Here is a 24,051-nt window from a genome sequence, read left to right as displayed (position 1 = left end):
TCATGGCAAGCAGAATGTGGCCCAGGGCTTCCAGCTGGGTTTGTGGCATTTCAGAAGGTGGCAAGAATTCTGTTCCAAATCTGATCTCAGACTTGGAACCGGGTCCTAGAAATCCCTCTGGCCACACCATAGGGATGGTGGGGAAAAAATGAAGAGCGGTCACAGCAAAGCAGGTTGCTCTCTCCTTGCCCTGGCTTGGTGCCTTAAAGGAAAGCTAAACTACCCACAGTTAACCCATGTCCCTGCTAATGCTGATGTCAATAATTATTTCTTCCCTTCTAGCAATGGTACTTCCAGCTCATTTACCCAGCAGTAAAGATTCTGATTCAGCATTGTCTTCTTCTTCTTCTTTCTTTCTTTCTTTTCTTTTCTTTTCTTTTTTTGTAAACCAGCCTCTAGGATTTTTCTGTTACTTTTCTTGATCGTATTAGTTTCATGCTTCAGCTGTTCATGCTTCCATAACTGCATCTGCATTTTTGTCTCTACTCTCAGGCTGATTTTAAACAATATCATCAGTGTTAGAGCATTAAAAGGAAAAAAAAAAAAAAAGAAAGAAAAGAAAAGCTCCAAGTAGATTAAGTGGCAGAAAAAGAATGAGACAACATCTGGGGCATCAACAGCCCCTACTGCTCAAACCTCCTGGTTCACAACGGAATTTATAGAGAGTTTATTCACATATTTTCATTTGCATGTGTCCCTAGCCTCCTTCCTACTTTTGAGGCAATGATAAGAGATATTTTTCTCAGCTTATTTTTTCTTCCTGATGAGCTTCCATTAGCAGCCCTGAATTTCTCAGGGCTTGTTGAAAAGGTGTGAACTTTGTTTCTTTGAAACCCATTTGATGAACACAAAGGACATTGGGCTTAACCTCTCTTAAGCAACTCTTCAGTTACATTCAAAGGTTTGATCCTGAGGTTGTCTCTTGTAGTCAGAAAATTTCACCCAAGGGGAAATGCACGTGCGTCTGCAGTGGTACAAATGCACCTCAGCCTCTGAGAACTATGATCACATAATTGTTTTCATCTCTCTTTGATGGTAATCCCTGAGAAAAAGAGGATTACATAAGAGAATAAGTATTCCTCGTACATGAACAGGCTGATGCAAAGCAATGATCAAATCTTCCTTCTATTGTTATTAGTTATGCTGTAGACATCATTTCTTCTCTCTGGGGTTCCTTCTGTCATTTGCAAAACTTTGTAGGGTTGGTGTAAGATTAAAGTTTGTTAAACAGCTCACATAAAGCACATGGTAGATACAAAGTAAACCATTGTTTTTATGAGGCAGGTAGTGACTTGTATATATGTTGATGCTTCTCTGCTCACTGTCTGTTATTTTGCAGTCTTGGGTTGGGTTTGCTCAAATTGGACTTTATTATTGTTATTTTTAAAAGATTTTTTATTTATTTTAAGAGAGAAGGGGAGGCGGGTGTGGAGGAAGGGTGAGAATCTCAAGCAGACCCCCAGGTGTGCACGACCTTGAGGTCATAACCCGAGCTGAAACCAAGAGCCAGACACCCAACTGACAGAGCCACCCAGCGCCCCATCAAAATGGACTTCAAAAGACCAATGATAATCTTGTGGAGAGAAAGAATAAGTAACAGTACCATTATTACTAATAAACAATTTTGGGGGTATGCTTAGAAGATCCTCTTCCAACAATATCATTCATTGAATGGGAAAATCATTAGATTAGGAGATACATCAAAAAAACACAATCAATTTATTTGCCTGTCCCAGATATTATACAATACACGGAAGATGTTTAATTGGACACTTGATGATCTACAGCTTATCTAACGCTCAAATGACCCTAGGAAGCAGGCACTGTTACTACCTATGTGTTCCAGGGTAGGACCCTAACCTTGAGAGAAGATGGATCACTTGCTCACTGGAAGTGGGATGAGGAGCTGGGCCTCTGCTCAGTCTGACTCCCGAGTTCTTAACCCACTATGTCCTGTTGCGCTTTCATACAAGGCAAGCAGAGTACTGCCTTAGCTGTAGCCCTAGTGGCATATCCTATCAGGCATGTTGGAGCCTGAGGCCAAAGGACAAGTGTGTGCCTCCCATATTTTGAGACAAGTGGGATATCCTTCCATATTTTGAGACAAATAGGAAAAGTTACTACAGCTATACAGTTTTTTTTTTTTTTTAAGATTTTTTATTTCTTCATGTAACAGAGAGATCACAAGTAGGCAGAGAGGCAGGCAGAGAGAGAGTGGGAAGCACACTCCCTGCTGTGCAGAGAGCCCTATGTGGGGCTCGATCCCAGGACCCCGAGATCATGACCTGAGCCAAAGGCCGAGGATTAACCCACTGAGCCACCCAGGCACCCCAGCTATACAGTTTTTTAAAAAATGACTATCTATAAAACCCTGTGTTTTCCAATCTGTTCTTACACACTGTCTACCCCCATAGATTCACTCGGTTGGAGACCCAATGGCCCCACTGCCTGGGAAGCGTGGGCTGATGGGGGAACTAGTGTTTCCATTGTAAAAGGACACAGAGTAGTAAACAAACAACAAGAGCATATCTTTATTTAGTATTTTAATATTTTGTTCATCATACTTTTTTTTGGTTTTCATTTTATATTAAAAGAAAAATACTGTAGGGACACCTGGGTGGCTCAGTGGGTTAAGCATCTGCCTTCGGCTCAGGTCATGATCCCAGTGTCCTGAGATCGAGTCCCTCGTTGGGCTCCTTTTCAGTGGGGAGTCTGCCTCTCCTAGTGCGTGCTGCTCCCCCTGCTTGTATTCTGGCTCTCTCTCGGACAAATAAGTAAATAAAATCTTTTTTAAAAAAATAAAATACCACGTTAAAAATTTTGATATCTTTTTTTTTTTCTAAAGATTTTATTTATTTATTTGACAGAGAGAAATCACAAGTAGACGGAGAGGCAGGCAGAGAGAGAGAGAGGGAAGCAGGCTCCCTGCCGAGCAGAGAGCCCGATGCGGGACTCGATCCCAGGACCCCGAGATCATGACCCAAGCCGAAGGCAGCGGCTCAACCCACTGAGCCACCCAGGCGCCCAAAAATTTTGATATCTTAATTCGGAGTTTTTTGATGCTCCTTTAAATGTTTGTGTTTGAGATAAGAGCCTTATGCCCATCACCCTAGTGTTGGCCTGACTTACTTGGCATCAAATTTCAAGGAGACGGTTGTCTTTGTTCTAAAAAAATACCAGCTGAGGGGGAAGGTGAGGGCTGAGACTCCAAGGACAGAAGCAACAGCGGCACAAAGGAAAGGGAAAAAAATTTTTTTTTTTTTTTCCCTGAGAGGAAGAGGAGAGGGGAGAGATAGAAGGAAGGATGGGGACACAGAACAGCATGAAGAGCTGAAGAGCAGCTGGGCTGGGTAAGGGGCAGGGCCAGGAACAACCCCTGGTCCCATAGCTACAGCTGGATGTGAGAGTGATGCCCCTCTTGGTTCCAATTGAGAAGATGAGCCTTCTTGTGGTCTAAACCTTCTTTGCCTCACTGAAATCTTCAGTAAATCATGCTAACATACACATGTTCTCAGTTGTAGAAATCCAAAAAGGGTCTGAATTCATGCTTCGTGGGTGTTGTGGGAAACAGATCGATTTCAGCAGGAGCCTGGAGGCAGAGTCCCTGGGAGAACCTGGCCACCTGGAGATGTGCAGAAATCATGGGGAAGTCTGTATTTCCACAGAGCAGTCGGGTTGGGGGAGGGTTCGAGTCAGGATTATAGAAATCTTGAGGAGTAGGGCAGGCCCAAAGACCCCAGTTTTTTCCTGAAAAAAATTCTGGAAGAAACTCAGTGGATAAGATTCTAGAAAGGGTTATGTCTTCAATCTAGCGATACAGGATTTTAGATTTGCAAACATTTTTCTGTTTCTCTTTTCTTTAGGTCCAGAACACGGTCTCACACAATGCCTTACATGCACTTGGAGGATCTGTTCCTTCTTGTTCCTCTACCCTTTGACCTTACCTCCTCCTCAACTCAGATGTGTCCAGCCAGGAGGGAGCCGTGAGTGTTGCACGCTGCCTTGGCATTCATGTGTGACCCCAGGGTATCTGCGCTCCTTTGCTTTCTCCCAAAGTGTGTTCCTCCCTACATAACTGGGTGATGGGAGGCCGCGAAGGAGCACAGCGTTCCCCAGTACCAGGGGATCTTCCCCGCCCTGCCCCTTTCCTTTAGTGATCCCAGCTTCCAGACTGTCTCTGGGGGAGTTCTGCCAGAGGGTGAATGTGGATGAAGCCTCCAACTTCCTGGAGTCTCCCTGCTGCTCTGGTCCCTGATCCGTAAACCTCACAAGCCTATTAGGCAAGTTTATGAAATTTTTACAGAAGGGACAAGGGACTCTCAGAAGAGTGGTTCGCTGCGTGTTTTACCTTACTAGAAAGTGAGGAGGAGGAGGACTTTTCAGGCTTGGAGCTTTGCTAGGAGGATGTTCTCCTGATCCACCCCACTTTCTCTCCAGCCTCCATTCTACGTGCACCCCTTTTTCAAGCCCCTGAGCTGGGCACACTCACAAACCACATTCTGTGTGGTTCAGTCAGTAATTTTGGCTTCGGGGTTGGGGGGCGGTTTCCTGCTATTGCAGCAATGACCAATGCCTCGGGATTCACCAACGGCCCCTGGAAAATAGTGGGGGTGGCTCTGATTCTGTACAGAGGGCCAGTGTGAGTGCTCTGAATGCTGTTATGTTTTTCTACCAAGAAGTTTCTGTGGCTGATTTTCTTACTTGGCTCCTTAAGAAGTAAGTCACCTTGCCAAGTAAGCACTTTAAAACAAAAACAAAAACAAAACAAAAAAAACACAGCTCAGTCTCAAAGGAGAAGGAATATTTCCTCCACCTAGTATAATTTTGGCCTTGCAGATTTTAGGACTAAGTCCCACTGTCACTGAGCTGGGAAACACTATGTTCTTTCCTGCCTCCTCTGAGCCTGGCCTGTTTTGTTTTGTTCTGGTTTTTTTCTTTTCTTTTCTTCTTTTTTTTATTTTTAAAATTTTTAAAAGTTTTTATTTCTTTATTTGACAGAGAGCTCACAAGTGGGCAGAGAGACAGGCAGAGAGAGAGAGAGGAGGAAGCAGGTTCCCCACTGAACAGAGAGCCCAATGTGGGGCTTGATCCCAGGACCCTGAGATCATGACCTGAGCCAAAGGCAGAGGCGTTAACCCACTGAGCCACCCAGGCGCCCCTGCTTTTATTTTTCTAGTTTCAAGTATTTATTTAAATTCCAGTTAGTGAACATAGAGTATAGTATTGAGGCTGGTTTGTTTTACAGAGAAACTGCGTCTGCTCTAAACATTACCATCACTACCCAAGGTATGGCAAAGTTCTAATCACACACCAGTCATTCCACTCATTCCTATGTCAGTTTCTAAAACCATACATGATTTGGGAGTGCAGAATATTTTACCACTGTGCATACTTATCCAAAGGAGGCCTGGAACCCATTCTGGTCAACCCTACTGTGCTATAGCTACTTTCCAAGCTAAGATATGGTGATGATGATGATCTGTTGGAGAAGGGAGAGTCTTCTTTCCTTAAATTGGAAGGGGCCTCTGGTGAGGCCCCTTTTCCTGGCTGCCCTTCCCCTCCACACACTTATACACCTTCTTTCCTGGAGGAGGAATGATTCATCTGGTTGCTAGGTTTTGATGAAAGAACTGAATGTAAGTGGCTCAGACCCTTCCTCCCCAATTTGCTTGCATGCACCTGCCTGCAGAGGGTTTGTAATTTTGTTGACAGGCCCCCAGGCATGGATATCCCTCAGGAATCCGGAGCTGCCCATGCCTGGGAGAATGTGTGTTCCTTTATCATGCCTGGTATTGTAAGCCCATTGTGCTGCATGCCTGAGACATATCCTGCTATATAGGATTTACTGGTAATAAAGCTAATATTTCAATATTCATCTGCCTGACACCTATCTCTGTGTCCTAATTGGTTCTGAAATTGGGGTTGGAAATGGGAAATGCTATTTATGAATTCTTCAGACCCCAACAGTATCCTTCAAACAGGTCATCAAGTTCCACTGACTCCCTGGTCTAGATAGCTACTAAATTCATTTCCTCCTTTTGGCCTTTCTGCCACTGCATCAGTGTGGACTCTCAGCAGTCCTGTGATAGCCTCCAAACTGCTCTCATCATTAATCGCCAGCCCTGCCCTCCTTCTGCGTCTCTGCGCCCCAGAGTGCCAATGTGACCCTGACACCCTGATTGCTGCTCACAATCCTCAGATGACCCCCTGTGACTCCAGGACGTGCACTTCCTTAGCACAGAATACAGAGCCTTCGAGGTCTGGCTGCCCCTTCTCCTTCTTAGTCACTTGTCTGCTTTGAGTAGCCTCTGTTCCAGCCAATTAGAGCTAGTTGTTACCTTCTTGGACATAGCAATTTCTTTTCTCTTCCATGGCTTTGCACATACTCTTTCCTCACTTTAGACTGCACTTTGCCCCTGCAGACTTGGCTGCCTTGAATTTTCAAGCCATTAGTGTAATGGTTGTCTTCACAAGAACGCCTTCCCTTGTCCATTGCCTCCACTCTCCATGTGGGCTTGTACGGCACTTGCCCTGCGGAGTGGGCGCTGTTAGTCCCTGCCTGTCGTCCCCACCACATGCCTAGGCTCCATAGTACTGAGGAGTACTATGGAGGGTCCTCAGGAGGAGTCGTGCGTTCATACCTTCCTGCCCAGGCTGATGAACAGACAGTTCAGAGAAGAAGAAACCTGAGCAGTTGAATGAACATAGGAAATGCAACTCAACTGTATGAGTGAAGAGGAAGAATTTCAAACTGAAACCACAGATGCCATTTCATTCCTTTAGGTTGACAAAAATTAAACACTCTGATGAAACCCAAGTGCTGGCAAAGATGCGGACACAGGTCCCGCCATGCCCTGCTGATGGCAGTGGTGATCAGACCAGCCACCCTGCAGTGATCCTTTGCCAGCTGGTCAATTTGAAGGTGCATGGGTGCTGTGACCATGCAGTTCTACTTCCTGTTATATACTCTGGACAAATCCTTGTAAAGTGATATACTTTAAATACCTTGTAAAGTTATATACTCTGGACAAATCATTCATCAAAGTAAAAATATGTTCACTGCAACATTATTTGTAATAATAAAAAGTCAAAGGTAAATTAAATGCCTGTCAACAAAAAACCGTGATAACAGCATGACGTGGAATATTATATAGCAGAGAACATAAACTAGAGCTAAGCTCATCTATGTGGTGCATTTCATTTCACACACTCACCACAATGAATTGTAAAAGAATATTTAGTGTGCCATTTATTAAAGTTTAAGGAAACATGTAAAACAATGTCACATATTGCTCAAGTGCACCAAGGTAGGTAGTAAAAATGTAAAGGAATCATTATGAATGATAAACACCAAATTCAGATGTATGGTCACCTCTGGGAGGGACGGAGTGGAATGAACATGGGAACTTTAGCTATATTTGTAATGTTTTATTAAGCTATGTAGTGGGGCATAGGTGTTCACTCTGTTATCCTTGATTACTCTATTATCTTGTATACCTTATTTTTTCAAATGAGCAAATCTTTCCTTGTTAAAAATAAATATGTATTTTTAAGAAGACCCAGGCTTGGGGTTGCACTTAAATACAAATCCTTGTCTCTCTCTCTTTACTAGCATGAGCAAGTATCTTAAACACTCTAAGCGTCACCTTCCCCAACTATTAAATGAGGATAGTAATTCCTTTTTCCACAGGATTGTGTTAGTAATGAGATAATGCAGGTCAAGTAGGTAGTTAGTATTTGGCAGATGTATTAAACATTCAATTAATATTATCTATTATAATTCTAGAAGGTTCTTGATACAACCTTGTTAAATTTCAAATGAAACAATGTCGGTTGTCATGGGACATGGGGGAAATGGGTGAAGGTGATCAAAAGGCATAAACTAGTTATAAGGTAAGTAAGTTCTAGGGATGTAATGCACGGTGTGGTAACTATAGTTAATGATCACGTAGCATATATTTGAACGTTGCAAAGAGAGTAGATCTTTAAAGTTCTTATCACCAGGAAAAATAACTATGTGAGGTGATGGATGTTAACTTATTGTAGCAATCACTTTATGATGTATACATAGATCATATTATGCTGTACACCTTAAACAGTCTTATAGGTCAGTTCTCAACAAAATCTCAACAAAGCCGGAAAAAGAAATAATATCTGTCAATAGCAAATATATCGTCAGTTCCCTTCCTGCCTACCAAACTCCCCCAAACCTCAACCTAAAATGTGAAGGATGTGTTCAGTTTCTCATGTTCAGAGTTTACGTCTTTTCTTTAAGTCATGGCCACACAGGTCAATATTTGTTTTGAAGGCTGGGTTAATTTCCCTGACTTCCTGGGTAATTTAGATAATGCTTCAGGCAAAGCCTATCTAAATGCATAGTTTGTTTAACACAGGAGAATGTTGATGCATTAAATGTTCTCTGTCTCTCTGTCTCTGTCTTTCTCTGTCTGTCTGTTTGTCTGTCTCTCTCTCTCACGCACACACACTGCAATCCATCTTGCACTTTGCATCTTTATTCTTCTTGCTTTAAGGATTTTTAGTGGCTTTGGGTTACTGCCAGCTGACTTCGAACTGCGTCCCGCACACTGAATCCCCTCAGCCCACGACAGCTTGATCGCCTGCACTACCCCAGCCTTCCAGCCTGTCCATTCTCTAGTGAACCAAAGCGATGTGTCATCCTACTTCCAGACCTGTGCTGCCACCTCCCAGACAGGTGCTGGGACGGTCTTGGAATGTGCAGGCCTGCTTAGCAATTTGACTTCTCATGGGGAAGAGGAAGGAACCAAGGAACCAAGGAGAGGTTTCCGGAACAAACTGCAGAGAGAATAATGTAAAGGAATAATGTAAAGAAACAAGGCAGACATCGGAAAGCTGGGACAGATTCAGGGAACAGGTTGGATTTTTGTAGTGCAGTTTGTACTAATCCCCTCCTACGATAAAATTGCTGTATAATCAATTATGAATATCATGACTTAATTTTCTAATTAAATAATTTTCTAATTAATTAAAACCACGTGGAAGATCTAAAAGTCTAGAAAAGATCTTAAAGTCTAGTAAACAAATCTTTTGGTACTGAAAACCTTGTCCAAACATTCTGGAGCCAGAATTCTACGATCTGATTCCTGACTCTTCTACACAGAGAGGTTAAGTAACTTGTGACCTTTGGTAAGTCATTTTACCTCTGTGCCTCTTTATTTTTAATTTTTAAAGAGTTTTTTTATTTATTTGAAAGAGAGAGAGAGGGTGCATGTGCATATGGGGGAGGGGCAGAGGGAGAGAATCTTTTAAGGAGACTCCCTGCAGAGTGTGGAACCTCACAGGGGGCTCAGTCTCACAACCCATGACCCCACCACCTGAGCTGAAACCAAGAGTCAGAAGCTTAACCCACTGAGCCACCCAGGTGCCCCTCTCTGTGAGCCTTTTTAACATAGGGGGACTTAGAGCATCCATTTCATAAGTTTGTTTTGAAGATTGAGTTCATATGTATAAATCAAAGAGTGCCTAATAATAAAAAGTATTCAATAACTATCAGTTATTATTCTCTGCCTAACTATTGGTCCAGAAAAAATTTTTTGTGGGTCTTCATGTAGGCTGGTGTTTTAAAAACACAAACCATGAAGTCCAAGGTGGTAATCATGTTGCAGTACATGAGTGCTTCAAGCCACTACTGTACACCTTAAACTTACATAATGTCACATGTCAATGTTATCTTAATGAAGCTGGGAAAAATAAAAAGTAGATTGATTTGACCATGTTTTAACAGGATTCACTGTTAGCGAGACAGAGGAAGAGCAGAAGAAAAAGCAGGAAGCCCAGCTAGAAGGCTTTTATAGGACTCAAGGGGAAGGACAGTGGTGGCTTGTACAGGGTGAGAACAGTTGAGGTATTAACAGGTTCTCACAACAACATTGACTGAATAATCTGTGTTTGGTGGTACCCGTCTTTCTCACAAATCAGGCACTTCTTTGTGTGTGTGGTGTGTGCCTGCTCGTGCCTGTTGGTATCACCATCCTGTGTATATTCTATTCAGTTTATCTACATATTTCTTCCTCTGTGTGAAGTTACTGTGAATACCAAGGCTTTGTGATATGTGTTAATGTCCGGTCAAGTGAGTCCTCCCTTTTTGCTGCTTTTCAAAGTTAGCTTGGTTATCTCTGTTTTTTATTCTGCCATATACATTTTTGGAATGAATTTATCATGCTCCACAAAACAGAAATTTTGTGTGGGGTTATACTAACCCCAAAGTCTGGAAGTTATTTTGGAGAAACTGGCGTCTTTACTATGTGGTTACTATATCCATGAACATAGTTGAGCTCCCCAGTTAACTCATATCCATTTTTTATCTCCTACAATGAGTAACTTACAATATTCTACATCAAAGAAAGTGTTATATGTTCTCTTTAGGTTGATAATTCCCAAACACTTTCTTGGGAAGAGTTTTTATTTTCTATTTGACTATGACTAGAATAAAGGAATATTGATTTTTATAAATTGATTTTGTTTTCAGAAACCTTGTTGAAGTTTCTCATTAGATCTCATAATATATCTTTTTATTTTATTGACTTCTAATATTTTTTGTTATTGCTTATAGTTTGGAATCAAATCCCAATTCTTGGCCTGAAAGTTGAATTTCTAATTTTATTTTATTTATTTATTTATTTATTAAAGATTTTATTTATTTATTTGTCAGAGAGAGAGGGAGAGAGAGCGAGCACAGGCAGACAGAGAGGCAGGCAGAGGCAGAGGGAGAAGCAGGCTCCCTGCCGAGCAAGGAGCCCGATGTGGGACTCGATCCCAGGACGCTGGGATCATGACCTGAGCCGAAGGCAGCTGCTTAACCAACTGAGCCACCCAGGCGTCCCTATTTTTTTTTTTTTTAAAGATTTTATTTATTTATTTGACAGAGAGAGATCACAAGCAGGAAGAGAGGCAGCAGAGAGAGAGGAGGAAGCAGGCTCCCCGCCGAGCAGAGAGCCCGATGCGGGCCTCGATCCCAGGACCCTGAGATCATGACCTGAGCCGAAGGCAGCAGCTTAACCCACTGAGCCACTCAGGTGCCCGAATTTCTAATTTTAATAAAAATGAAGAATTCAAGACTTTTCCTTCTCATGAGGGTTAACTATACATACAATTCCAAAACCTTAGCAAAACAATTGGGAATAAGTATTTGTCCTATTACAAGTACAGCAAACCACCCAAAAACAGTATCTTTCTTACTGATAATGAAAATGACAGCAACAACAAAAATACTTATATTTTAGTTCATGTATAGTCTTAGTACAGTAATTCAGGAGCACATATGGATATCTGCATCCATTATATGTTTAAATTTATTATATCAGAGCTAAATACTGTGTTTTTATTTGCCTTTAGTTGCCTTTGTTGATAATATGAACATTAGTGTTATATTGTTTTCCATCTTGTTCATATATTGCAAACATCCATTTAATGCAAGGTAGGATTTAGAACTATATATTGAAAAGTAAAATTCACAAGGTACTTAAAAATTTAAACACAAGACTGTAAATGGAGTCTATTTTCAGTTTTGTTTAATTTATATTCTCTCACACAAAAGGATGAAGAAATCCATAAGTTTTCAACCAATTCTGAATTGCAACTTTTCCAATTTACAAAAGATCCATTTCTATGGATTTACAGTGAATTTCTGTGAACTACTCAAGTAACAGTTTACAATTACATCACATTGTAGCAAATATAAATACTCAAACGTGGTAGTAATTTAAAATGTTCTAATCATAGTACCTGTGTTTATGCCTAATAAAATTCTAAGAGATACCTTTCTAGTCAGGGACAGTCTAGTGAAAACCCTGGCATAACCGTGTGTTTCTAGAATGTAAGCAAAAATTCATTCTCTATGACATGATATTGGAATTTGAAATATTCCAAGGAAAGAAATAAGTTGCATGCCAAAAATGTCTCTTGAAAAATTAGAAGTAGCATAACTGGTCAAAATTAAGGAAATAATTACATAAATTATGATGTGTCTACTTGATGGAAAACTGGGCAGCCATTGACACTTGAAAATTATAAAAAAGTATGCTGCTAAGTAAAGAAAGAAAATCAACAAAAATTGAACAAATACAAGTAACTTGACAACATGTGTGTTTATTTATTTATTTTTAAAGATTTTATTTAGTTGAGAGAAAGCGAGAGCAGTGAGAGAGAGAGAGAGAGAGAGCAAGCACTATTAGGGGTGAGGACCAGAGGGAGAAGGATAAGCTGACTTCTCGCTGAGCAGGGAACCCGATATGGAGGCTCGATCCCAGGACCCTGAGATTATGACTTGGGCTGAAGGCAGACACTTAACCGACTGAGTGACCCAGGTGCCCTGACATTTTTAAAAAACATGTTCTTGGGGGCGCCTGGGTGGCTCAGTGGGTTAAAGCCTCTGCCTTCTGCTCAGGTCATGATCCCAGGGTCCTGGGATCAAGTCCCGCATTGGGCTATCTGCTCAGAGGGAGCCTGCTTCCCCCTCTTTCTGCCTGCCTCTCTGCCTATTTATGATGTCTGTCTGTCAAATAAATAAATAAAATCTTTAATAAAAAAAAAACAACAACAAAAAACAAAAACAAAAAAACCCCACGTGTTCTTGGCCAAGTAAGAAATGAAATTGTTACAAGGTAGTGAGATCCTGGGAGAATCCTTCAATCTCCAAATGCTCTAAAGTAATAATAAAAGCTGCTGAAATGTCTAGAGTATTTGCTCTTGTGTCAGGCACTGTACTGGACACTTTGTGTACCTGATTTCTATTTGTTTGTTTGTTTGTTTGTTTATTTATTTATGAGCAGGCTCCACGCCCAACACAGAGCCCAACACAGGGATTAAACTCACAACCCTGACATCAAGACTTGAGCTGAGATTAAGAATCTGATGCTTAACTGACTGACCCACCCAGGAACCCTGGTACACTTGATTTCTAATCTTCACAACTCCCATCTCAGTGCTTCTCAAGCTTTTGTGAACATCAGAATCCTTTGGAGGGCTTGTTGGAATATAGATTGCTGGGCTTCACCTTCAGAGTTTCTGATTCTGTAGGTCTGGGGTCGAGTTCAAGAGCTTCCATTTGTAATGAGTTCCTTAGAAATGTTGCTGCTGGTCCAGTGCTACAGGACTGAATGTTTATGTCCTCCTAAAATTCATACGTTCAAATCCTAACCCCCAAGGTGACTGTATTGGGGGTGGCGGCCTTCGAAAGGTAATTAGGTCTTTTCTTTTTTTAAAGATTTTTATTTATTTACTTGACAGAGATCACAAGTAGGCAAAGAGGCAGGCAGAGAGAAAGGAGGAAGCAGGCTGCTGCTGAGCAGAGAGCCAGATGCAAGGCTTGATCCTAGGACCCTGAGATCATGACCATGAGCCGAAGGCAAAGACTTAACCCACTGAACCACCCAGGTGCCCCAGAAAGGTAATTAGGTCTTGAGAACAACACCTTCATGAATGGGATTAACCCTTCTAAAAGAGACCTCAGAGAGCTCTCTTACCCTCCCACCATGGGAGGACATAATGGAAGGACTACTGGGAAGCAGGTTTTCACTAGAGACTGTGGCCACTAATCTTGGACTTCCCAGCCTCAAGAACAGTGAGAAATAAATTTTTGTCGTTTATAAGCTACCCAGTCTATGTATTCTCTTTTGGCAGCCCGAACTAAGACATCCAGGGTCTAGACTTTCAGAACTGCTGAGTTATAACATAGGTGTTTCCTCCATTTTGTAAGTGAGAACATTGTGAATCAGAGGTTAAATAACAAAGCTAGCAAGTTGTAGAGCCAGGGTTTAAACACGAGTTTGTTTGATTTAGAAGTCTGTCGTTCTTGCTCTATGTTTTACTTGTCCTATAAGCGCAATCCTATTGCTCAGTCACCAATTGTGTTAGTTATCTTGTCAGGGTCATTCATTAGGGTGCTGCATAATTGGGTACTTGGTCACCAGGAGTCTTCACAAGATGGCATATATCTGGGGAGATCAGGGTCTGGCTCTTTGGGCTCATTCAGAGACAGATCTTGTTGTTATTTCTGAGTTCACGGAGCTTACATGATAAAAGTGAAAAAGGTTCTCAACAGGCTGATGTATAAAGTCAGAATGCCAGCTTAATAGTTTAGAAGAAGAAAAACAATCGCCAAAAGGACGCAAAATTCCTGGTTGGCCTGATCAGGCATGCTGTCCCGGGAGACACGTTACGTGCAAGAGAAACCAAATTATCATAAGGTTGCTTGGTGACCATGGAAGCAAGGCTAGGAGACTTAATATGACTCGAACATTTCATGTCATCGACTCTGTTGGCATGCCCCAGTGCCCATGTTTCCAGAAAAGAGACCGCAAGTCAGGTGTACTGGGATTCAGGTTGGACTGACCTCCAACTTGAGGTACCTCTCTGGTCCCTGGATGCTGCCCAAATGAACCCACCACTATTAGCTGCTAGGAGTTCCCTCTTCCTCTATGTGCCTAAGACTGATTTATCTTCTTTCAGACTCACTGTGTTTAAGTGTCTAAACAGATTCAGTCTGATGAAAATCAAGATTTAGGGGCGCCTGGGTGGCTCAGTGGGTTAAGCTGCTGCCTTCGGCTCAGGTCATGATCTCGGGGTCCTGGGATTGAGTCCCGCATCGGGCTCTCTGCTCAGCGGGGAGCCTGCTTCCCTCTCTCTCTCTCTGCCTGCCTCTCCATCTACTTGTGATTTCTCTCTGTCAAATAAATAAATAAAATCTTAAAAAAAAAAAAAAAAAGAAAATCAAGATTTATAGGTCTGGGAACGCTATGGTCCGAATGTTTGAGTCCTCTCCAAATTCCGAGGTGGAGTCCTCACAAGTGGGTTTAGTGCCTTTATAGGAGAGGCTCCAGAGAGATCTCTTGTCCCTTCTTCCATGTGACGTCACAGAGGCCTACAGCTGTCTGTGAAGAAGCGAGCCCTTACCAGACATTGAATCTGTTAACACCTTGATTTTAGACTTCCCAACCTCCAAAACTGTCAGAAAGAAATTTTGGTTGTTTACAAGATACCCAACTTGTGGCATTTTTGTGATAGCAGCCCAAAAGAATTAAGATAGGGAACGTTTTTCTCTTTAAGTTGACTCTACATATGTCTACTTTGATCTGTTTTTTAAATTTATAGTTCTAGCTTAGTTTTTAGGGAACAGTCTTATTTTTACCTACAATGGCTTGATTCTTGGATTTCATGAGTCAATTCATGCAGACATCTGTTTTCTTGGCTTTATGGATGTGAGTTCCAAATTTCAGAAAAAGAAGAGAGAAAAGGATTATTGTCAGTTATTATGTTCTGGTCAGAATAGTAGGGCTAAGAGTGAGAGGCAGAAGTGATGCTCACCAATAAAAACAGATTCAAATGAACACATTTAATTCCTTGGCACATAGGGAGGACTGCCCTCATGGGATTCCTGGCCAGTCTGTGCCCTTCACGCGTGCTTGTGTGCTTGTTGCATTCTCTAGACGGTGGTTCTCAAAGTATGGCAGTGTTCTGGGCTGAACTGTGTATTCTCCAAATTCCTATGTTGAAGTCCCAACTGCTGGTCCCTTGAAATGTAACTGTATTTGGAGACAGGGCCTTTAAAGAGGTAAGATGACATGAGATCATATGCGTAGACCCTAATCTATGTGACTACATTTGGAGAAAGGCCCTTCAAAGAGATGACTGAGTTAAACGTAGGCCCCTGGTGTGGCTCTAATACAATATGACTGGTGTCCTTATAAGAAAGGGGAGAGACACCGGGGATGCACACACAGAGAGGAAAGGCTTGGGAAGACATAGCAAGAAGGTGGGCATTTGCCTGCTGAAGATTGGCTCAGTAGAAGCCAAACCTGCCATCTTGATCTTGAACTTCCAGCCTCCAGAGCTATAAGAAAAAGAAATACCTGTGGTTTAAGCCACCCGGTCATGGGTGTTCCGATATGACAGTCCTAGCAGACCAATACAGCTTCCCTATGGCAGCAAGAGCAGCTCCTGGGAAGGTGTTAGAAACAAATTCTCAGGACCTGTCCGGTCAGAAACTCTGGGAGCAGGGGTCCAGCTGTTTGAGTTTTATCAAGTCTTCCGGAGTATTCCGATTCTTGCCACAGTTTGAGAACTATTATCTTACCCTTTTATGTTTAAGTTACATGGAGAATGGACTGTAATATATTCTAACATGCTTCATATGTTCACAGCATAAACATGAATGTTATATTGTGTGTGTAATCCCTTCCTGACCGTATCTATGCACACATTTTACATTAGTAGTGAGAAGTAACTGGGACCTGTCCATGATGATCATGACCAAGGAGGGTTGCTCCTTTTATCACACATAGGGAGAGCAGCTGGATTCAAGTCTGAACCATTTGTACTAGATTCACTTATGAGCTGTGTGATGTTAGGCAAGTTACTTAGTCTCTCTGTGCCAAATATCCTCAACTATAAAATGGAGATAATGAGGGTATCACTTAATAGGCTTGACAAGAGGAGTAACACACCTAAAACTCTGCTTCACACATAATGAGGACTATATAAATGTCTATTAAATGAAAGAACTACATGAATCCATTAAGTCAAAGGAACAGGTTTTTGTTTGTTTGTTTGTTTTTTGTTAATGGTTTAGAGAGTAGCTGGGGAGTTTTGGTTCGGTTTTGGTGACTTTTCTTGGAGCCAGTTCATAACAGTATTTCCATGATTTCTACTTCACCATTTAAGGCTGGCTTGTTAGGGAGAACTTGGTAGTTCCATTTAAAAAAAATATATTTTATTTATTTATTTATTTTAGACAGAGACAGAGTGTGTGTGTGAGAGAGGGTGGGAGAGACGGAGGGAGAGAGAGAGAGAGAAGTTCAGGCAGACTCTGTGCTGAGCCTGGAGCCAAACTCAGGGCTCGATCCCATGATCCCGAGATTATGAACTGAGCTGAAATCAAGAGTCAGACTCTTTACCCAACTGGGCCACACAGGCACCCTGTGTACCTGGTTGTTACTGCCTGCCTAGGAAAGCCACTTTTCCAGTGTGTTCCTTAGAAGCATCTTTAGAGGTGACAGAACCCACCAACATCATTGATATAAAGTGTTACAGAATGTTTCTATCAATTGTCTCTGGTTGCTGAGGGTTAAGAGTTGCAGACCTTCCTTCACAGAAGGTAGTTTCTTGGTTACATATGGATCAATGCACGCCTTTGCCTCCAGGCTGCATTTTTTTTTCTTCTAGGGATATTTAAAAATGACCTCTTCTGGGGCGCCTGGGTGGCTCAGTGGGTTGGGCCTCTGCCTTGGGCTCAGGTCTTGATCTCAGGGTCCTGGGATCAAGCCCCACATCAGGCTCTCTGCTCAGCAGGGAGCCTGCCCCCCCACCCCCGGCCTGCCTCTCTGCCTACTTGTGATCTCTCTCTGTCAAATAAATAAATAAAATCTTTAAAAAAAAAAAGACCTCTTCCAGGGAGAGGACACTGACCAGTATATACACAACAGCTTCACTAATGCCCTCACAATCTATTTGGGCAAAAAGAAGGTAACATCTTATCAACTCTCACTTGGGGAACTTTTAGAGCCTGACTTTCAGGACATTCCAGTTTTGAAGTTCTTTCCTTTGCTATGCTTCCACTTATGTTCGTAACTGCATTTTTCATATCCAGGCAGATGGTGTATAAACACTCAGAAATTTTACACCCACAGTTTGCTTGGTGTGCATCTCTTCAGAGTATAGATTTTCTTCTTTCTGCTTATGGTGTAACTGTAAGAGTTTCATCAACCAAATTAGAGGAATTGGAGGGTCTGCTGCTGGGGTCTGCACTGTGAGTGGTAGTTCCCAGCACTATTTCTTACAAACTGATACGTATTTCTCTTCTTTTTTCAACCAAGTGTTGCAATTTTTTTCTATAGATGTTTTTTTAAAGGGAAATAGATATTTAGGTTCTGAGTGTGTGAAGAATGAGCTTATGCCAAATTATACTCAAGGTCTTTGGGTGTTCATGTGTTCTGAATAATGAAATAGAGGTATTTTTATGATAAAGAATAATAAGGTTGTGTGGTTTTAGGTAAGGTTTTTTTGAATATGAGGATTTGACTCAGGACCCAGGTCCAAACTGCTCAAACTATTGATGAAACAGATTTGAATTTCTGCAGTTTAGTTTTTTTTTTTTTTTTTCACAAATGTGAACAGTTAACTTTGTACAATCCTTGCTCTTATGAATCCTCTTAAAGACAGATTTTTATTAAATGCCATTATTTATGGAGTATTGTGTTTGCTTCTGTGAGGGATATAAGATGTGTAAAACTTGGATTTTATCCTGAAGAAGCTTAAAAATCCAGATAAAGGGACAGAGCTAACGTGTGTGGAGAAACTTGACACAACACTCTGTGCCTGAGGTGAAGAAATTTTTCTTGTCTCTGGCCTCTTCGAGGAGGAATTTTCCTGAACACACACCAGACTTTTGTCTCCCTTTTATTACCTCCACCCCTATGGAGGGGAGGAGGGACCCATGTGATTGGTGAAACATGCTTTAGGTAGTTCCATCCTTCTCCTCTTGGGGGCGAGCTTGTCCACACAGGGCATGGGCTCTCCTTGATGCTTCTATTCCAAGTTGTATGTTGCTCCTGGACACTTAGCTATTGCTTGCCCTGGTCCAGGGCTGCCTAATATTGGGAGCAAGTCTGCCTAAATAAATCCAGGAGTGACCCTAACAAAACCACTTGGTAATAAAGTTGATATTTGACTCCTTTTATTTATTCTCTGTTTTAATTCTGTTTTTACAGAAACCAGGTTGGGGAGAGACCTGAACAATATATGATACTGCAGCTAACATTCAAAGAAAATCAGTGTGGACTGTAAGAAAGTGGTTGGGGAAGACTTGATGAAACCTCACTGGGGCTGGATCTTGAAGGATGATGAGGATTTAGAAAATAGAAGGTAGGGCATCTTTGTAGCCTCATTTACAATCTCTAACTTTAGGACTAACGTGATGGGGAGAAATAATGAGTTAACGTGTCTAAATGCAAAATGTTCTCTAAAGAGGTGGCATTTGCCCAAACCCACTAGTCAAACTCCTCCGAGCGCTGGGAGCAATGGCTCAGCCAGCCAGAGGACGCTGATGCCTTGAGTGTCACTGGTTGAGAGCAGGAGGGGTTGGGGGCCACTTCCTAGAACCGCTCAGCATCTTCAGTGCTTCCCACTTCTTCGGGATCTTCAGGATGGACACTGGGAATGTCGACATGGAGCACGGCCTTCTCAAGGTATATTTGGAAGGGCCTGCTCTGCACCTTCATGTGACTGTGGGCAGCTCAAGCGAACGCTCTGGACCTTTCTCCTCCTGGATCAGATCCTGGGCTAAATGCGGTCCTGGAGGCCACTGCCAGGTTCTGGACAGAGCTTTCCATTAGAAAATCTGTGGTCAACCAGCAAATTTCTGGAGCTGTATAAAACCTTGGGGATTCGAACACAAACAAATAGAAAATGTCTATTATCTCCAAATTAGCCCTCCTGCTGTGTTTTCAAGTGGATCTGAAATGCCCATTTACATGCTGCAATGGTGAAAAGGCTCTCAAAGGTTATTTGAAATCTGAGCTGATTGCAAAAGGATTGATTTCCAGCAAATGTGGCAAATGACCAAGAGGGATTCAGGACAGCATCTTACCTACTGTGATGCACGATGGAAGGCCTTTGACTCGAGATGAAAATCAGGATTCCTTCGCAGCAGATCGCAAGCCGTCTTGTGCCTCGCTGCTTCCTCCCCTTCCTCCGTGCCCCACTTCTCCCCTCTTTCCATGCCCAAACAAATTACCAAATGTTAGAAGAGGAACGTTGGAGTCCTGCTGTGTTTATTTTGCTTTATTTGTTCTGGATTTAGATTTAAAACCTTCCAGTGGATGAACTGTGTCGAGGGCTTTTCATCTCATATTGCGAAATGTGTTGTTATGCACAGTTCATTCTATTAAAAAACAAAACGTGTAAACCTAAATTAAAATGCATAGCGTGGATCCCTCAGAGGGGGCTTCTGAAACAAGCCGGGCATGAAATGTTGCATAGATTTCTTGTTAACCAGAAAATTATTTTAGCGAGCGACCCTTCCTGAGGCCTTGGGAAGGAGCTGGGGTGTCATAAGCCTCTGAAGCTGTGTGCGGGGCACTTGATATTACGCACATTTATCTCGGCTGCCAGGAACTCTACATTGCCATCTGTCTTAAGCTTCGCCAGAAGCTACCTGTGGTTTAAAAGGACGGAAAGGTCTGGACAACAAGGGGCTCAGGGAAATAATGTGGAAGTAAAATATTCGCGATTTTGTCATTCACTTTCCTCCTGACACACCATATGAGGCATTTGCCCTTCTTTCTCAGGTTTCCCGCTGTGAGGATACTTCCGTGACGAATTTTTTAAAAAGACATCAAGTAACTTCCAATGGTGGCCACAGTCATAACACACTGTCTAAAAATATGGCTCTGGGGCCTTCTGTCAGGGCTGTTTGCTAACGGGCTGGATGGAGCAGCCGGCTGCTGGGTGGAGAGTCCTCTGTGAGAGGAGACCCGAATGATTTGAGGGTCCTAGATTCCGCTATAGCCAAAGGTGATAAGAGAACCAAGACAGCCATCAGGACTTAGAACAAATCCTCTTTCAGGCGGCATTTCCAGAAATTGTCTCAGTGCAGTGGCATTAATGCTGACATCTGCCCCTTGTGCTTTCTGCAACTGCATTCTGCAGAAACAGCTTTGGGAATCAGATTTAAAATTGCAACCAGGGGCCCCTGGGTAGCTTAGGCATTAAGCGTCTGCCTTAGGCTCAGGTCATGATCTCAGGGTTGTGGGACCAGTCTGCTTCTCCCTCTCCAGCTACTCCTTGCTTGTGTTTCTTCTTTCCTCTCTTGCTATCTCTCTTTGTCAAATATATAAATAAAATCTTTAAAATTGCAGCTCTCCGGTGAACTGTGGACCTCTGACTAAGGCTTTGCCTAGATTGAAGGGGGATCAGAAATTGCCCAGATGAAGGAAAATGTAACAGTAAACATGTGGTGTGTTAATTTCAGCCTTATGCCCTATTTTCCAAATCCATGCAATATAATCCTGGGAGACTCAGTGGGCTAAGCCTCTGCCTTCAGCTCAGGTTATAATCTCAGTGTCCTGGGATCGAGCCCCGCATTGGGCTTTCTGCTCGGTGGGGAGCCTGCTTTTCCCACTTTCTCTGCTTGCCTCTCTGCCTACTTGTGACCTCTCTCTCTGTCAAAGAAATAAATAAAATCTTTAAGAAAAATATAATCCCTAAAAATGAAGCAGTGAGTCTAAATGATAATTGGCCAGCCGTTCGAAAAGATCGAGTGTGGTCCAACTACTTCACTACTTGCTCTGTGGCCTTAGCCAGCTTAACTCCTGCTTCCTGATTTTTAAAGTGAGGAAGGATGAGGATCTCATGTCATAACTCATGGGACTCACCAAGCCCAGTGCCTGGCACATCGGGAGGTTCAATGTTTCTAACTTTTCATTTCCATCCCTTTTCCCTATTTTATGTTGTTTTCAGTATGACAAGGTTAAACAGTTAAAGTAACAAAGTGACATCAGAAATCATACTTTCCTGTTTACTTTTTTAAAAAAGATTTTATTTTTCTGACTGCGAGAAAGAGTGTGTAAGTAGGGGGAACAGCAGAGGGAGAGAGAGAGAAAAGCAGGCCCTCACTGAGTAAGGAGCCCAATGCAGGGCTGGATCTCATAACCCTGAGGTCATGATCTGAGCCAAAGGCTGATGCTTAACTGACTGAGCCACCGAGGTGCCCCTCCTGTCTACTTAAAAACAAAAACCACTTCTTCCCATAAGCGGCTGGAGGTGATCACTGAAAATGGCTTGCTATTTACTTGACTCAGAGAACCTTACAAAATCATGCCCATTAAGAGGTTCAGATCTTCATGTTCGCTTTAAGAGCACATGTGACCCTGTCCAGGCCCTATCAGTGGCAGATAGGAAAAGCCACCAAGTATCTGGAGTTTGTCACGCTGCAGAAGCCATGGGTGACATTCCATCACTACAATGGTGGAGCTGGTAGGTGTGCCCAGACCAAACCTTGGGCGGACACACAGGATCCACCGCCCAAAAAGAGTGCTGGATTTTGACTGCACATGCTTCAGAATGCAGAGAGTGATGTTGAACTTAAAGGTTTAGAGGTAGATTCTCTGGTCATTGAGCTCATCCCCGTGAGGAAAGCTCCTGGGATGCGCCATAGAACTTGTAAGGCTCATGGTTGGATTAACCCATACAGGAGCTCTCCCTGCCACACTGAGATGATTCTTCCTGAAAAGGAGCAGATTATTCCTGTACTAGAAGAGGAAGTTGCACAGAAAAAGAAAGAAGAAGAACATATCCCCGAAGAAACTGAAGAAACAAAAACTTAGGGTCTGAGAGTAAATTCTGCATAAAATAAATACAAATAAAAGTAAAAAACAGAAAAGAAATCATAATATTAAAGAAGTTTTCCTTGGTAATATGAAGTAAAGAAGTTGCCCAATTATGAAAGCTCATCACTATAAAAACAAAGATTTTGTTGGTTTTGTTTTGTTTGGACAGTTGCTTGATTTCAAGATGACCTGGTCTGACTCATGAAACCTTGCCTATCCTGTACTTCCTCCATGATATTCCTTAGTCATCTCTTGCCTCCTTCATCAGTAAATGCTTGTAGAGCATCCAGTATGTTAGGGGTAAAGGTAGCTTTAGGATCTTTGGAAGAGCTGGGCCCTAGGAAATGGGGATACTGTGTCTTGGGGCTCCCTCTCCCTCTGACTCCCTGTGATGTCTTGGGTAGCCTCAGATGAGAAAATTAGATTTGTTAAGGCTGAGTTCTCTTCCTGCTCCTGTCTGCACCCTCCTTTAGGATGGAGACAACCTGAGCCCCTGTCCTTGAAGAGCTTCCAGGGTTCAACTTGGAGATAGCAGGAGAGTAATATTTCATGAATCCTTTTTTTTCTCCCCCAAGACTTCCATTTATTTATTTATCCCAAAGAGAGAAAGCGAGAGAGAGAGCATGAACCCATGAGCAGAAGGGGGTGAGAGAATCTTAAATAGACTCCATACTGAGCACAGAGCCTGACCCTGGGCTTGACCCCACGACCCTGATGTCATGACCTGAGCCAAAACCAAGAGTCGGATGTTCAACCTACTAAGCCACCCAGGGGCCTCTCATGAGTCCTTTTAATGAAAGTGCATAGTTCAGGAGTTCCCTGGGCCCATGGGGCTGGGGAAGTAAATGAATGAAGCTAGGAGTCAAAGAAGAATAGAAATGCAGGAGGAGACAGTTTGGTTGGAGAGCAGAGCCCATATAATTTTAAGAAAATCTTCCCATCCTTATCTGAATGAACACCTATAAAATGGCATCTGCAGCTGATTTGGTCTGTGGTTGCTGGTAGTTGAGATTCTAGTGTGGACAGTGGGTTGGAAGCTTAGGTGAACCTAAGAAAGGTGTTGACCAGCCTTTTCTAGGTGTTGTTCTTTTTGGAAGGGGTAGGCCCCAGTCTGACTTGCAGTTATTTTTTTCCCCACCCTTTTTTTTTTTTTTTAAAGATTTTATTTATTTATTTGACAGAGAGAGATCACAAGTAGGCAGAGAGTCAGGCAGAGAGAGAGGGAGAAGCAGGCTCCCCACTGAGCAGAGAGCCTGATGCGGGGCTCGATTCCAGGACCCTGGGACCATGACCCGAGCCAAAGGCAGGGACTTTAACCCACTGAGCCACCCAGATGCCTCTCCTCCCACCCATTTCTAAAAGATTTGGCCTCATTAAAACCATTCATCCTGGAAAATCAGCAGGATTTTAACTGCCAAAATTTCCTTGAGTCAGCATGGAATGCTGATGTGCTCTTAGTCACACCTTTGGTTTGTTTTGCAATTCAGAATTGGGTTTCCCTGCTGTGGCTAATGCAGTTGGCTTTGGTTATAGTGCAATATATTCAAATAAACATTTATGAGGGTAAGTAATCATATTTTATGCAAACAAATTATTCTTCCGTAAAAGTCACTTTTTAAAAATGCATGCTATTTCTTTTCTCAGTCAGCATATCAAGCTAATAAAGGTTATTGTACCATCAAAATTCCCT

General features: G+C 42.5%; 1 pseudogene; it reads left to right on the top strand.

Annotated features, from left to right (window-relative positions):
* The first annotated feature begins 21,808 nt into the window (after nucleotides 1–21,808).
* On the top strand, nucleotides 21,809–22,358 carry LOC122915699 (annotated as a pseudogene).
* The last annotated feature ends 1,693 nt before the right edge of the window (nucleotides 22,359–24,051 follow it).

The sequence above is a fragment of the Neovison vison genome, chromosome 8 (assembly GCF_020171115.1).
Source record: "Neovison vison isolate M4711 chromosome 8, ASM_NN_V1, whole genome shotgun sequence".
NCBI classification, from domain to species: Eukaryota; Metazoa; Chordata; class Mammalia; order Carnivora; family Mustelidae; genus Neogale; species Neogale vison.
Note: the sequence above shows the minus strand (reverse complement) of the source record. Positions and strands in the feature narration are given on the sequence as shown.